Here is a 14156-nt window from a genome sequence, read left to right as displayed (position 1 = left end):
GGCTGGTGTTATTTTTGACACTGCGCTAGAGTTAATTCATTAATGACACCGCATGGTGCTGATTTGATATTGGTGGTGTTAATTTCAATGGTATAACACCCGTCCAGCTTCAATAGGAGACCACACCAACTGGTGTTACTGTGGTGTAAATGTGTTTACACTTTTTTCAAAAAATCAAGTACTTTATCGGAAAATTCTTTATCGTCTTGCTCAGAATTAACAAGAAATTCAGTCCATAAGAAACTACTAGTATTCAACAAAAAAAAAAAAAAATCATATTTTGAAATGACACCCGGAGGTGTTAATCTAACACCATGAATGAGCACCGGAAATTTAACACCAGCTCGGCGTTTCATATTTAACACCGGACTTTTTGCAGTGTGATTACTCTCTCCACACTCGTTTTCCAAACCCTCGGAAACCTCGTCACAGAATTACATTCTGAAAGTCAGGCGCCGTGTTTTAGTGGGGAGGGGTGGTTAAGGGTGAATTGTACCCACTTGCTTTGACAGTTTCAATTTCAGTTTCAGTAAGTTTTATTTCTCCACTTGTACATAACAGAAAATAAGTCTAACAATATCAAACATATTTTTTTCACAAGTCATGAAAATATAAACAAGATTTACCATTTCGAGTATATTTTTCGTGTGGAATAATATATGAATTTCATTGTACAGATCTTTAAGTGTACAGGTGAGGGAGACCGTTATCAATAAGCAAATCGCTTGACTTGGACAAGGGCCTCTGAACATTATGCCTTGTAACTTTTTTTTTTAACTTAAGTAACGGAACACAAACACGTGGAACAACTAATGTAAATTTTAAAGTACTTTAAATGTCATTTGACCACTCCCTAGGGCAACAGAAGGTGGAATGTATAAAGACGAAGAAAAAAAAAAGAAGAAAGAATAAGGGACCCGAATAGGAAGAGAAAGAAATCTCCGGGGGGTAACCTTTGATGGGAGAGTCATGGGTTTGTGTGTGTTTATGTGTTTGTTTGTGTGTGTGTGTGTGTGTGTTTGCGTGCGTGTGTGTATTCTGTTTTCTACAGCACATCATCAAAACGATCTCCCAATACCCCAACAATAAGCCCCCATTCTACGCTATCACGATCTACAGTATGGGGGCGTTTCATGAAGGAACTTGTCGGATAAAATATCTGACAAGTCAATTATATCCAACAAGTTTTGAGAAATTCTTTAGTCTGATTGGTTGATTTCTCTGAACTTGTCGGATAAAATTGACTTGTCGGACATTTTATCCGACAAGTTCCTTCATGAAATGCCCCCTTGGACTCCGATCTTTTCCAATCTATCAGATCGGCGGAGAGTAGTATGTAAGAGCGTACAAGGATCGGTTTCAAATCGTAAGCATCGTAGCAGCAGCGCTTGGAGGACGGGGTCGAAGCGGGCATTTCTCAGATTGGCAAGAATCTTTTAAAATTTCTTCCCGATATTCCCAGTCAAACTAGCCCCTGTTCCACTATGCCACTCTCGCCACGATTTGGCAATTTGCTAAGATCGGAAGGATCGGGTAAAAATGAGCCGATCTGGACACAGTACGATGTTAGAACGCTCTAAGAATGCTATATTTACGACCAACACGTGCTTGCTATGCTCTTACTACGATGATCAGACATTCTCTACCGCTGAAGTTACGCTTGAGAACGATGTAATTACGCTGTCAGTGCAATATTGCCGATGTTATCCGATCTATGCACGCTGTCAGGAAGAACCATGTAGCACACAGTGTAAACACCGCGGGATGAGCGTGATAATAAAGTCTTTCTGAGCGTTGTAACATCGGCACAAGAACGGGAAGTAAACTAAACTAAACCAGGCGTGAAGCAGGTAGGATGAAATATCAACAAATTACCCTCGGGGGATACGACAAGACAAGCAGTATCCACGTGAATTTTAATTTACAGGGGTGTGCTACTGAAAAAAACGAATGTCATAAGTGACTCTTTGGAAAAACACTCTGATTGCTACAGTATCAAAAATGTAACTTGAAGGTCCTGTTTACCTTTGGGAGCAGTGATTTTAGAACTTTTCAAGATATTACATTTGATGCATTTGTGTAGGTCTGTTGTATCACGAAACATCCTATCAATATACCATATTGTTGTTGTTGTTTTTTTTTTGCAATAAAGCCTAGAATATAAGGAGATATCAGTATTCATTTCTCAATAAACCATAACTGTAGACGGTTTAGTCTGGAAACATCTTTATTAAACCTATTGTTCACATTTTGAGTATTTAACAATACTTAACATCGATTATACGGATTCAAATTTTACAGTGGTTGTTTCTATCCCTAACTCTCATTTTAGAACAATTTTAAAGCACTAATGCTGGGGTTTGGTGATATGCCTTTGATAACCGATTGCATATTCCTCCTCTGCATCACTAATTATACATCATCGATAACAACTCGCTGTCATGCGCAGCACAGATTAAACCGTGAGCCTAAATATGCACAGTTGGTGAATATAATGAAATATATAATAGAACACAAAATAACTCATCTAAAATGATTAAAGTCCTTAGCTACGCCTGTGACTACGATATCAAGGAGATAATGGTCCCCGAATACTCCACTCAATAATGATCAAAATAATGATATACAGTACCTGGAGAACAACTTTAGATGTGCATATTCTTTCATGGAGTATATTAAGTAACAAATACGCGTAACAAAGTACTATTCTTACAGTCCGAGTCTTTCGAACTGAGAATACCGAAAACAGCCCTCACATTGATAACATTCTTTGTTGTCAACCAATACTAAATATAATTATGTTTTACGGCACATGGAGAAAGTAAATTTTAGAAATTTTGGAGAGAGTGCAAAACTTACAATTCTCTGCATGTAGAAAGCTGCACGTCTCCCGCATTCGGAGCAGGTGGAGGGTTTTAGGAGAGGCTGCTGCTCCTGGTATTAAGTGCAGTATGTGGAACGACTGCTTAGATGAGGGGGACAATTAAGCTACTGTAGTTTCACGTAGAAAGCTGCACGTCTCCCGCAGTCGGAGCAGGTGGAGGGTTTTAGGAGAGGCTGCTTCTCCTGGTATACTGTAGTTTCACGTAGGACCTCATACAGGTCAATGAAGCAAGCTGGTCTTTGCTTCACCAATAGGGTCCAGGCCTAAGACGTAAAAAAACAAAAACAAAAACAAAAACAAAAAAAAACTCAGTGCAGGAGTATCTTGGTCGGAGGAAGAGGTCGTGGTAAGTTCCCCCGACCGGATAAAGTTATCACGACCTTGTTAAGACGGGCACTACTCCGACCTTTCCTCCGACCCTCCCTCCGAAGTTACTCCAACCAAAACTGCCTTCGTCTGAACGCAGCTAATATACAAGTCAATCCTGTGTGATGTAGGATTTATTGTTCCCTCTTCCTGTCTTGACTCTTTTATTACTTCCTGCTTGCCTCTGTGCCCCAGTCCATTACAGTATAGATAAATATGCTGCAGTAACAAGATATATTCTCACAACTCTGCAGAAGACATTAGTAGAGTAATTTGGGCAATGTGTGAATTCAACACACACTCATATTATATATATATATATATATATATATATATATATATATATATATATATATTTTTTTTTTTTTTTTTACTTACATTATGGGTACATGCATGCTTAAATGAAACCAAAACCCAAAGAGAAATGTGGATTGAGTGAAAGCAGTAATACTAGCACGTTATCAGTGAAAGTTTAAAGAAAATCGGACAATCGATGCAAAAGTTATGAATTTTAAAATTTTAGTGTTGGAACCACTGGATAAGGAGACTACTTGAGCTTATGACATCATGCATAGATAACAATACAAAGAAAATATAAAAGAGAATTCAACATGCTTTCACTTTTCTAGCGTAAAGAATTAAAAGCCCACTTGACTAACCGCTTTTAGAAAGCAGGGGGAATAATTACTACCCTTAACATGCGTCAATATCAAGTTGATGGAACATGTAAATTTCATGAAAAATGAATTTTTATGGAATTCTCTTTACATTTTCCATATATTGTTGTCCAAAGGTGACGTAATGAATTCTAGTAGATTTCTTATCCAGTCATTACAACACCAAAACTTTGAAAATCAATAACTTTTGCTTCGATTGTCCGATTTTCCTCAAACTTTCACTGATGACGTGATGTGTTCTACTAAAGTTGCTATCTCACTCAATCCAAATTGCTCTTTGGGATTTGGTTTCCTTTAATCAATAATCAAGATTACCAGGTAAAACAAAATGATTGGGTGAGGGATGAGAATGATTAGGTGAGGGATTAGAAGTTGTGTACAATATTGTCCGCTCACAATTCGAATAAAATTGAGGCCTGTTCCTTTAACGTTCTCCGTATGCTGCGTTCCCGCTTCTATTATGTTTTCGCTTAAGCTATACGCTGTTCCTATACGCTTTCCCAGACTTTATTAAGGCACGTCTTCCGCTCTCGCCGCTGTAAACATGGTAAAATGGACACAGCCGACACGCTGGAAAGTTCGCTGCCAAAATATCTGCCAGAAGAAGATCAAAGAGATCGAGAGACAAAACTGTTGAGGAGGGATCCCGGAGGATGTTGTCGCTACACCTGCCGAGATAGAAAATGAAGAAGAATAAGAAGCCCAAATTCTCGAAGAAGAAGAAGAAGAAGAGGATGAAGAGGAGGAGGATGAAGAGGAATGAAGAGAAAGAAGAGAAGAGAGCAGCGACCAAAGAAGGCAAAGAAAGAGAGACTGCACGTGATGCTAATGGAGGAGGAAGAAGAGAATAATTATAGTACTTGTTTTTAAGGAATAAATGAGATCATCTACAACAGGAAGAAGACGGACAGTAAAAGCAAAGACATCAAGAAAAAGCCTTGCAAAGATCAGCACATCTTCGATTAATAATGAATTGCTACAGGAGAGTTTAATAAGGAGCCTCTCCAAGGTCAATCACTCATTATCTCTTTGGTTCTGCTAATGAGTTGACTTATGATCGGCATTTGAGTCGGGTATTTATAGGCGCATCGGGCTCTTTTCAGCTCTCTGGAAGGGAAATAACGTGATAATATGATGGTATTGAACGTTGGAGTAAACAAAGATCGGATAATTGCGTAATTGCGACGTCCGAAATTGTAATGTCTCATAGTCATGGCCGATCATCGCAGTAAGAGCGTGTCAAGCACGTGTTGGTCGTGAATACAGCTTTCTTAGAGCATTGTAACATCGTAACAGGGAGGCTCTTCCCACCTCCCTGATCGTACTGTGTCCAGATCGGCTTACATTTTACAGACATGTGTATTTTTCTTTTCATTGCACGTTATAATGTTACGTTATAGTGGAGATACTTGTTGAAGTACAGGAGTGTTGTTGGGCTATGGTTTTGGCATCAGCACCTTTTCTGATTTGCCCCAGTGGTTGCTACTGCTATCAAAGTTTCATAAAGGTACTTGAAACATGGAACTACGTTTGGTTTTACAATATCTAGCAGAGCCAACTTGAACATGGAATACTATAACATGAGCAATGACAAAAAAAAAAAAAAACAAACAAACAAAAAACAAAAAACGGCCTCGGGGTTTAAGTTTGAGCGCAAACAGCATCATGCGTGTGTCTGGCGCCTACTGTTTCTGCTGATATCGACTTCCTACATTGTAATGACTACGATAATGAGCTATGATGATGAAGACAACAATCAGATGTACAGGGAAGGAGAAAAGAATAAATGAGGGTGTTCACAGATACATGGAATGATGACTAATAGTACAGACGACTCATGTCAAAACGAAGTCCTTGGGGCCGGCAGTTTTCTTTGTCATAAATATTTTAAAAAAAAAATGTTATAGCCGAACAATACAGTATAATAAGATATGTAACAATGGAATGATTTTGAGACCTAAATTTTTCCTTCGTTGAACGAGATGTCGCTATATTTGTGTTCACTATAACAGGAATGCACAGAGTCGTAGTCTGGTTCTAGGGTGATTGTGTCACGTTGTCAGGGTGTACTCAATACGTCAAAAGACTCGAGACCACGCAAGAAGAAGTAGGGGTGAAAGAATTAATTTCGCACTGCGAAAGTCAGTACCCAACGTAGGAAATATGGAACAAGGTAAAACAGAAACCAAAACAAAACCCTGCAAAATACAAAGTGAGAGCAGAGAGAACAATTATAAGTACAACTGCATTCTGTACTCCAACCCAACAGCATAATAAAGTCATTAAATATCATGTATAATAACTGTGCATTATGCAACATAGAATTCCGACATCAGGTTTTAGTGAAGCTAATCACCAACGCGGTTGTCTAACACAAAGACTGACTCCTCACACAACATGTTCAATTATTATCACTCAATCTACAATTTGCACATGGAACGTCCATAAATAACCCGAGTCTTTTCGTGAGACAAAACCGTATGTTTCGACCTCAATTTTGACATTACATTAACTCTTATTCACACCTTTCCATGTTAACTCCAATCTAATTATTCAATAAATGAATAACACAATACAAAGTATGAGAGTTACATCTCACAACAAAAACAGTGTAATACCTCAGCAATACCTAGAGTATGATAACTCTAATTTGAAACATCAAACATCATTTGGTACTCCCAGCGAGCTCAGCCATCCTGGCTAACTCACCCTACTCAGCAGAGCCAGGCGATACCTCATTCTCTCCAAAAATCAAATCTCCAGGCTGCCCGCAGTGCAAACTACAAGTGCCAGGTAAGCCGGTCTGCTTCCTCACGTGGCTCGATCCACCAACACTTGTGGCCGACACCCACGTTCTCGTGCGGTTCACCTCAGAACCCTTCCGATTACAAAATGGTTGACAGTATCTATAGTATCCACTTCAATATATATACAATAAATATATACAGCCTACATTACACAATTTACTGGTGGTCTATCTCATCATATTATTCAGTGAATACAATCCTTCAGTAGACTATAGAGATCTATGGAGACTATAGAGACTATAGAGAGACTACTAGTATATGGGTGAGTGAGACTATAGAGACTATAGAGAGATTATATGGGTGAGTGCCCTTGTTTGAGAGGCGTACAGTGTGTTACACGAATTTGTAATAGCAGGACGCTGAACTCGATAGTCTGTCTTTCAAACAGGTATTTTTTTCTATCCTGTTTTTTCTTTCAACATAGTAATTCTTTTCTCCTCTTTTTCTATTCACTACATCACAACTGGACCTTTTCGCGCGCTCAAAGCGCAATAGCTTTACATTACGGGAGCCAGTCAAAAACTATTAGCATGTCGTTCCTAATGTCCGCTCGGATTTCTGTGTTGTACATTCCCTATTGTCATCGTCTCGGAAGCCCTCGGAGACAATCAATTTGTCCTCTTTTGCATGTTATGTGTGTTCCATGTTTCTCTTCGTTGTCACTGAACTTTATCGTCTACCTTGTACTGCTCTCTTTTCTTCCCTGTTCGTCTTCTTCGCAGCGATCCTCTGTCCATCATGATTTTGACAAAATTCATGTTCTTTGGCTTCTCCAGTGTCCTACCTGACTCTGTTGGTTGATTATTTTCTTGCAATACGCACTCGTTCCTGTAATTGCGGCTTGTTTGACAACGCAAACTCTCATAGTTATGTCCCACATTTACAATGGCTAATTTCCTGAATGCACCGTTTAGTTCTTTATCAAATGATGACTTTTTTGAGCTTTTCAGGCAAATAAGGTTAGAATCAGATTCAGTTGGTGGAGTATCTAATTCACGAACAACGTTTTATGACAATTTTGTCGCTGACAACTTTAAATTCTTCCATAAATGAATTGCCCTCTGATTTCAGTGAAGAGTTAACCGAAAATATGTCGTGTAATTATATTACTGTGAATCAATGCAAAGATATGTGTAATAGCTTTTCTAAAGATACATTTTCTTTGTTGCATTTAAATATTCGGAGTTTGAACAAACACTTTGATGAGTTCAAATTATTTTTAGAGACTGATGCTGATCAGTCATTCTCTTTTATTGGTTTAAGTGAAACCTGGTTAAATTCCAACTCTTAATTTTTTTTTTTCGATTGACGGTTATAAAATGTTTGTCAATAACAGGCCCGATAAGAGTGGTGGAGGTGTTGCACTGTATATATCGCATACTTTTGAATGTATTGTTTATGATAATATTTCAAGAATGGCTAATATTGTTGAATCCCTTTTTTCTTTTTTAAATAGAAATTTAAATAAAAATTAGAAATATTGTGGTAGGCATTATGTACAGACCTCCCAACTCCAATATCAAGGATTTTTTTTAAACTTACCTTTCTGATTTGGTTAAATCCCCTGTTTTCAAAAACAAGGATTGTTTCTTCCTCGGCGACTTTAATATTGACTTACTTAAGTCGGAAAATGATACTGTCGCACACGAGTTTCTTGAGACATTTTTGTCCTCCTCTTTTCTTCCGCTTATTTCGAAACCTACGCGTGTCACAGATCACTCTGCTACCCTTATTGATAACTTGTTTTGTAACGCCCTACCCCTTACTGATTCTTATATAATTCTTTCAGATATGACTGATCATTATCCAATTATGACTCATTTTGCTCTTAAAACCTCTGTTAATAATGTTAATTCTTTTAAATCTCCTTTATTAAGTCGTAGAGTTTCGTCTGAAAAGTTAGCTAGTCTTGATGCGGTTCTCGAAAATGCTGACTGGTCAATAGTATTTGAAAGTGATGACATCAATTCGTCTTTTGATTATTTCATGGAAACATTTAATTTTCATTTGGATAATGTAATTCCAAAGCAAAAAAAGAAAAAAGAAAAAAAGAAACCAGACTATAAAAAAACACCTAGGTTACCGTGGATTTCAAAATCAATTCTTCGGTCGATTAACAGGAAAAATCGATTATATTATAGATACAAATTGGAAAAAAATGAGCGATCAAAACATAAATACACTTCATATAAAAATACTTTAACTATGATTTTGCGTTCCGAAAAGGAAAAATATTATTTTAAGCAATTGCAAAGATATAAGTTTGATATGAAAAACACTTGGAATGTTCTAAAGCAAGCTATGAATATTTCGAGTAAACATTCAGCTGTTGATAATATCAAGTTGAATGATGAAATCGTCAGTGACCCTGTTCACATTGCAAATGTTTTCAATTCTTATTTTTCAAAGATAGGTGAAAATTACGCTCAAAATTTTCCTGTGTCAGAGCATCATTTTACTGAATATTTAGGTCAGTGCAATCCCAATTCTGTTTATTTTACTCCAACTAATAGGCATGAGGTTATGGATATTGTATCTTCCTTTAAGAACAAGAGGAGTTCTGGTTATGATGATATAGATAATTGTATTCTTAAAGGTGTTATATCTTCAGTTGCGGATCCACTTGTTCATATTTTCAATTTATCAATTTCTAATGGTGTGTTTCCTGATAAGATGAAACTGGCCAAAGTAATTCCATTATTTAAGAAGGGTGACAAATCTGAAGTCAGTAATTATCGTCCAATTTCATTATTATCATCGTTGTCCAAAGTCTTAGAGAAACTCATTTATAAGAGAACTATTATTTTTTTTGAAGTTGCATAATATTTTGACTAATTCTCAATTTGGTTTTCCAGAGAAGCATAATACAACTCATGCTCTTTTATATTTGTTGATAAAGTAGCTCAAGCAATTGATAATCACTCTCATTTAATTACGATTTTCTTGGACTTCTCCACGGCCTTCGACACAGTTGATCATGATATTCTACTCCATAAGAGTATTATCACATTACGGAATACGTGGGAAGGCCTTGGAGTGGTTCAAGAGTTATTTAGGAAATAGAAGACAATTTGTTTCAATTAAAGATAATTATTTAGTAATAAGAGAAGTGAATTTTGGTGTTCCACAAGGAAGCTTATTAGGGCCACTATTATTTATTGCTTATATTAATGATTTTTGTAATGTCCTTTATCCATTTTGCTGACGATACCAGTGTATTTTTTGCCCACAATGATGTTAATTTTCTTGTTCAAAAAGTCAATACTGAATTACAAAAAGTGAATAATTGGGTAAGAGCCAATAAATTATCGTTGAATGCCAAAAAAAAAAAACCAAACAAACAAACACCCGAAATATATGATTTTTAGTAATACTGTTGACACTTTGAGTACAGCTATAGTTTTGAATGATTTTCATTTAGAACGAGTTTCACATTTTAAATTCCTTGGAATTATTGTTGACGACAAACTTTCCTGGAAGTTACATATTAATTATAATTTTTTATATCCAACACAATCTCACGTAATATAGGTGTTATGAATAGAATGACATTGTATATTCCACAAAAATCATTACTTATGTTATATTCGTCATTGATATTGCCTTATCTTAATTATGTGTTTTAGTTTGGGGCAACACTCACCAGAACCTACTGGATAGAGTGTTCCTTCTTCAAAAGAAAGCTCTCCGTGTCATTAGTTATCCTTTCATACCCTCCCACTCAAATATGTTATTTGCCGCTAATAAGCTGCTAAAAATTAAAGATTTGTTCTTATTTAATTTGGGTATACGTACAGCAACAATTCACTCCCCTCCATTTTCGATTCTATGTTTCAAAGAAATTAATCATTCCGTCACTCGACGTTCCAATGAATTTCACTTACCTCTTTTACGAACAATAACCTTGCTAAGAACACACTTATCTATACTGGCCAAACTTATTGGAATTTTCTGAATAATGACATAAAAATGGCACCCTCTATATATTCATTTAAGAGGAGATTAAAGTCTTTCTTATTGCAATGTTATGTTCCTACAGAATTGAATCAGCCTGTTGGCTCATTTTAATTTCTTTTCGAAGAATTTTGATTACCAATGATATACTGTCACATATTTTCTCGTCCCTGTTGTCCTGAGACACAGAGTAGATTCGATTCTACTTGTATTACTTCCGCATCTATTTCTCTCTATTTTTCCATATTTCCGTATCCTTTCCACGCATCCCATTATTTTTTCGATATAGTTCTGTCGAAGATCGCTGGATCTGTTTTGCCTTTCTGTCCATTGTATTGTCTTCCTATTATGACAGTCTTGTCTCGTTCTGTCTTGTATTTAAGTCCCCCTTTATAAGTTTTGTCGTCCCAGTCTCGTTTAATGTTCATTCGCCTGTGTATGTGTATCTGTCTGTTACTCTGTCTTCTTATTGGCCTTCCAGACTTTTTTTTTAATCTGACTTTATTCCCGATTTTTTTCCCTTTTTGCATCAGTTCATTTTCTATTGACGTTCTGTACCTGAGGGGCCCACATTCTACAAGCATTGCCTTTTTAGTGGGTCCCTCCATTTTTCGATATTTTGTGTAATGTTATATCTTCTATATCACTTCAGTCAATTTTCATTTCAACATTATTTGTTACCCCAAGGCTCCACAATTATGTTTTCTCAATTTACTTTGTTTTGATATTATGTAACCTTATTCTCTGTTACCAAAAAAAGTGAAATGTTTATGTTCTTTTCGAAAAAGAAATAAAGTTTGAATTGAATTGAACTGAATTGATCTTCTGAGGGATCATCCTACTCATTCTAGCATTCATCTTAACACATATAATATACAAGGAGTAAGCAGCCTCCCATATGGCTGTCATCATCTGCAATGCATGTTTATATTACAAACCTGCCATTGTTCACACTATTGACAGTATGAACTTCAGTATGCATTCATGATTTGGGCTTGCCCTCTGCACATACCATTCACAACACAAATAATCTTTGCTGTCTTGAACCAAATGCTACAACATTCAATATGTTTTTGACACTGATTGTGCACCTAATCATCCCCCAAATATTCTCACATAATACAGTAACATAACAAATATGATCCACAATAATATTAGTGGTATATGATTTGGTATCTCGTTCATCTTGCTAATATCGCGTCTACAGTGTATTCAAAATGTCACAACTTGGTATAAAAATCACTCACCCTGAAACAATTATAGTAATTGTCTCCTACGATAAACTACATGCCTTCAGCAATGCAATATTCATTTATCCTTAATAAAACATGATCAATCCATATACTCATGAAAAGAATCAGGGTAACATACCTCTTCCGAGGAAACAGGATAGCTTAGCTTGCAACTTATCGGATGCATGCAGCCCACTGATTGTCTGTCCACCTCTCTCAAAGGTCAGCACAGCAATGAGGCACATGGTCAAGTGCAAGCTTTTAACAACGGGAGTGTGCTCTGCCCCCTCACACTGACCACTATGTCATATTCCTCCTCACGACCCAAATACAGTTAAAGTGTACTCTTTTATACATGTTCACATAAAATATAATAAGGCCATGTTTGCCCATATCTTTATATTTTACTCTCTAAACAGGCAATTTAATTGAAGGAACTACACACCACTCTTGTAGACCAGTACCTGTAACATTTGTTTGCAGTAGTTTGCCCAACTTCCTACCAGTTCCTTTGTCTCCAATGTGCATGGTCAAGGTCTTTGTCTCCCCTTCCTCGTACACGAGTCATACTCTGCGGCTGCTGCTATAGGGCCTATTCATAACTCTTGTACCCCTACACATTGTATGTGTACTACACAGCACCATGGTGATGAGAAGCGCATGATTATTTTGTACATGTACCAATACAGCGTAGAGCTTACTCTAAAATGCCTAAACGTATATCTCTTTTCCAATATACCACAACTGTATGACATTATGCGAATGGGAAGGGCTCTTGGAGAACATGACTGTTGTATAACGGCTGACAAGCTGTCGTGGTGGTCGTGAGTATAGCCATCGTACAACAGAACTCAATACACCGTTCCAATTTTCCATGATAGTCCACCTGCTCATCCACAATGTCTCTCCCACTTCAACTTATTCTCTACGATATCAGAAAGATCCCAAATAATATAATGAGCTTTTTATTCATATCTGCACAACATTTCTGAAATCGACATTCAACGTCACAGTCCACTGACCAGACGGCATTCACGAAAAATGAATCAGAACAATTGAGAAAGAGGAAAAGCCATTTATAAATGGCTTATTGTTCAAATATGGGATAACAATGCAGCAGCTCGAAGGCTGATAAGGTTGCTTGACATCATACAACTCACGAAATTCATAAGTAAATTTACAATAATATTGAATATAAGATTGAGTGCCTAAAAACAGCAACCAGCCCACCGAAAGATAACGGAACAATGTAGACGTATAATTATTATTATATTATTGTTGAATGGGAATACAGTGTGTCCTGAGGTTAAAGGTACTTCCCATAACATATATAGACAAATCTGATGAATGAGGTGACACGGAATATGACAAATAAACGGATAATGCTTACTGGGTCATATGGTACATTGTGTATACGGCAAGAATGACTTTAAATAGAGGATCAAAGGATTAATTCGTAAAATTTGTTATCAAGATACAAGATTATCGTAGTAGAGTTTGTAGCTATGTTAAATAATGTATGTTTTGGTATAATCATGAAACAGTATGTTATATAAGGCGCATAGAAACTTTGTATTAAACGCGGTAGAAATGTTATCAGTATTATTATAATTATTATTATTATTATTATTATTATTATTATTATTATTATTATTATTATCATTATCATCATCATCATCATCATGAGGCCACCCTATGAATAAAAGGGTGGCACTCTTTGCGAAATATATGTAAGCATCCGATCAATTCAGTCTTGTACACTCTGGCATGTTATGTGGTGTCCCCTTCGGCCTATTGTTTGTAATATACAGTTAGTGACATCAGTATGATAATTCATTCCCTCTTACTCGCCGATGTTTGTATTTTGTTTTTATTCCCGTATAAAAAGAGTTATGATTCAATACATAATAATTGATATTCTTAGTCGTGTCAGTAATGAATTAAATTTAGTTTTAGATAATTCGGTAATGAAATATCATTAAATATTAAACAGAACATGCTTGTTTCAATTTCCACACCCTTCAATCTTATTCTGCACTTCCAGAAAATCTGTAGCAAAATTAATTTTTGTGATAGCAGAAAAACAATTGACCAATTAAGCATTGAGGAGTAACCCTGGACTCCAGACTGACCATATCCAAAACATAACAATTCTAGTATTCTTTATATTCGTTTTTTTTTTACTTTTTTTCCATGAGCAATGCCTATCTTAAATATGGAGTCATATACCTGTTGT

The sequence above is a fragment of the Diadema setosum genome, chromosome 16, assembly GCF_964275005.1.
Source record: "Diadema setosum chromosome 16, eeDiaSeto1, whole genome shotgun sequence".
NCBI lineage: Eukaryota > Metazoa > Echinodermata > Echinoidea > Diadematoida > Diadematidae > Diadema > Diadema setosum.
This window is presented reverse-complemented; position numbering follows the sequence as displayed.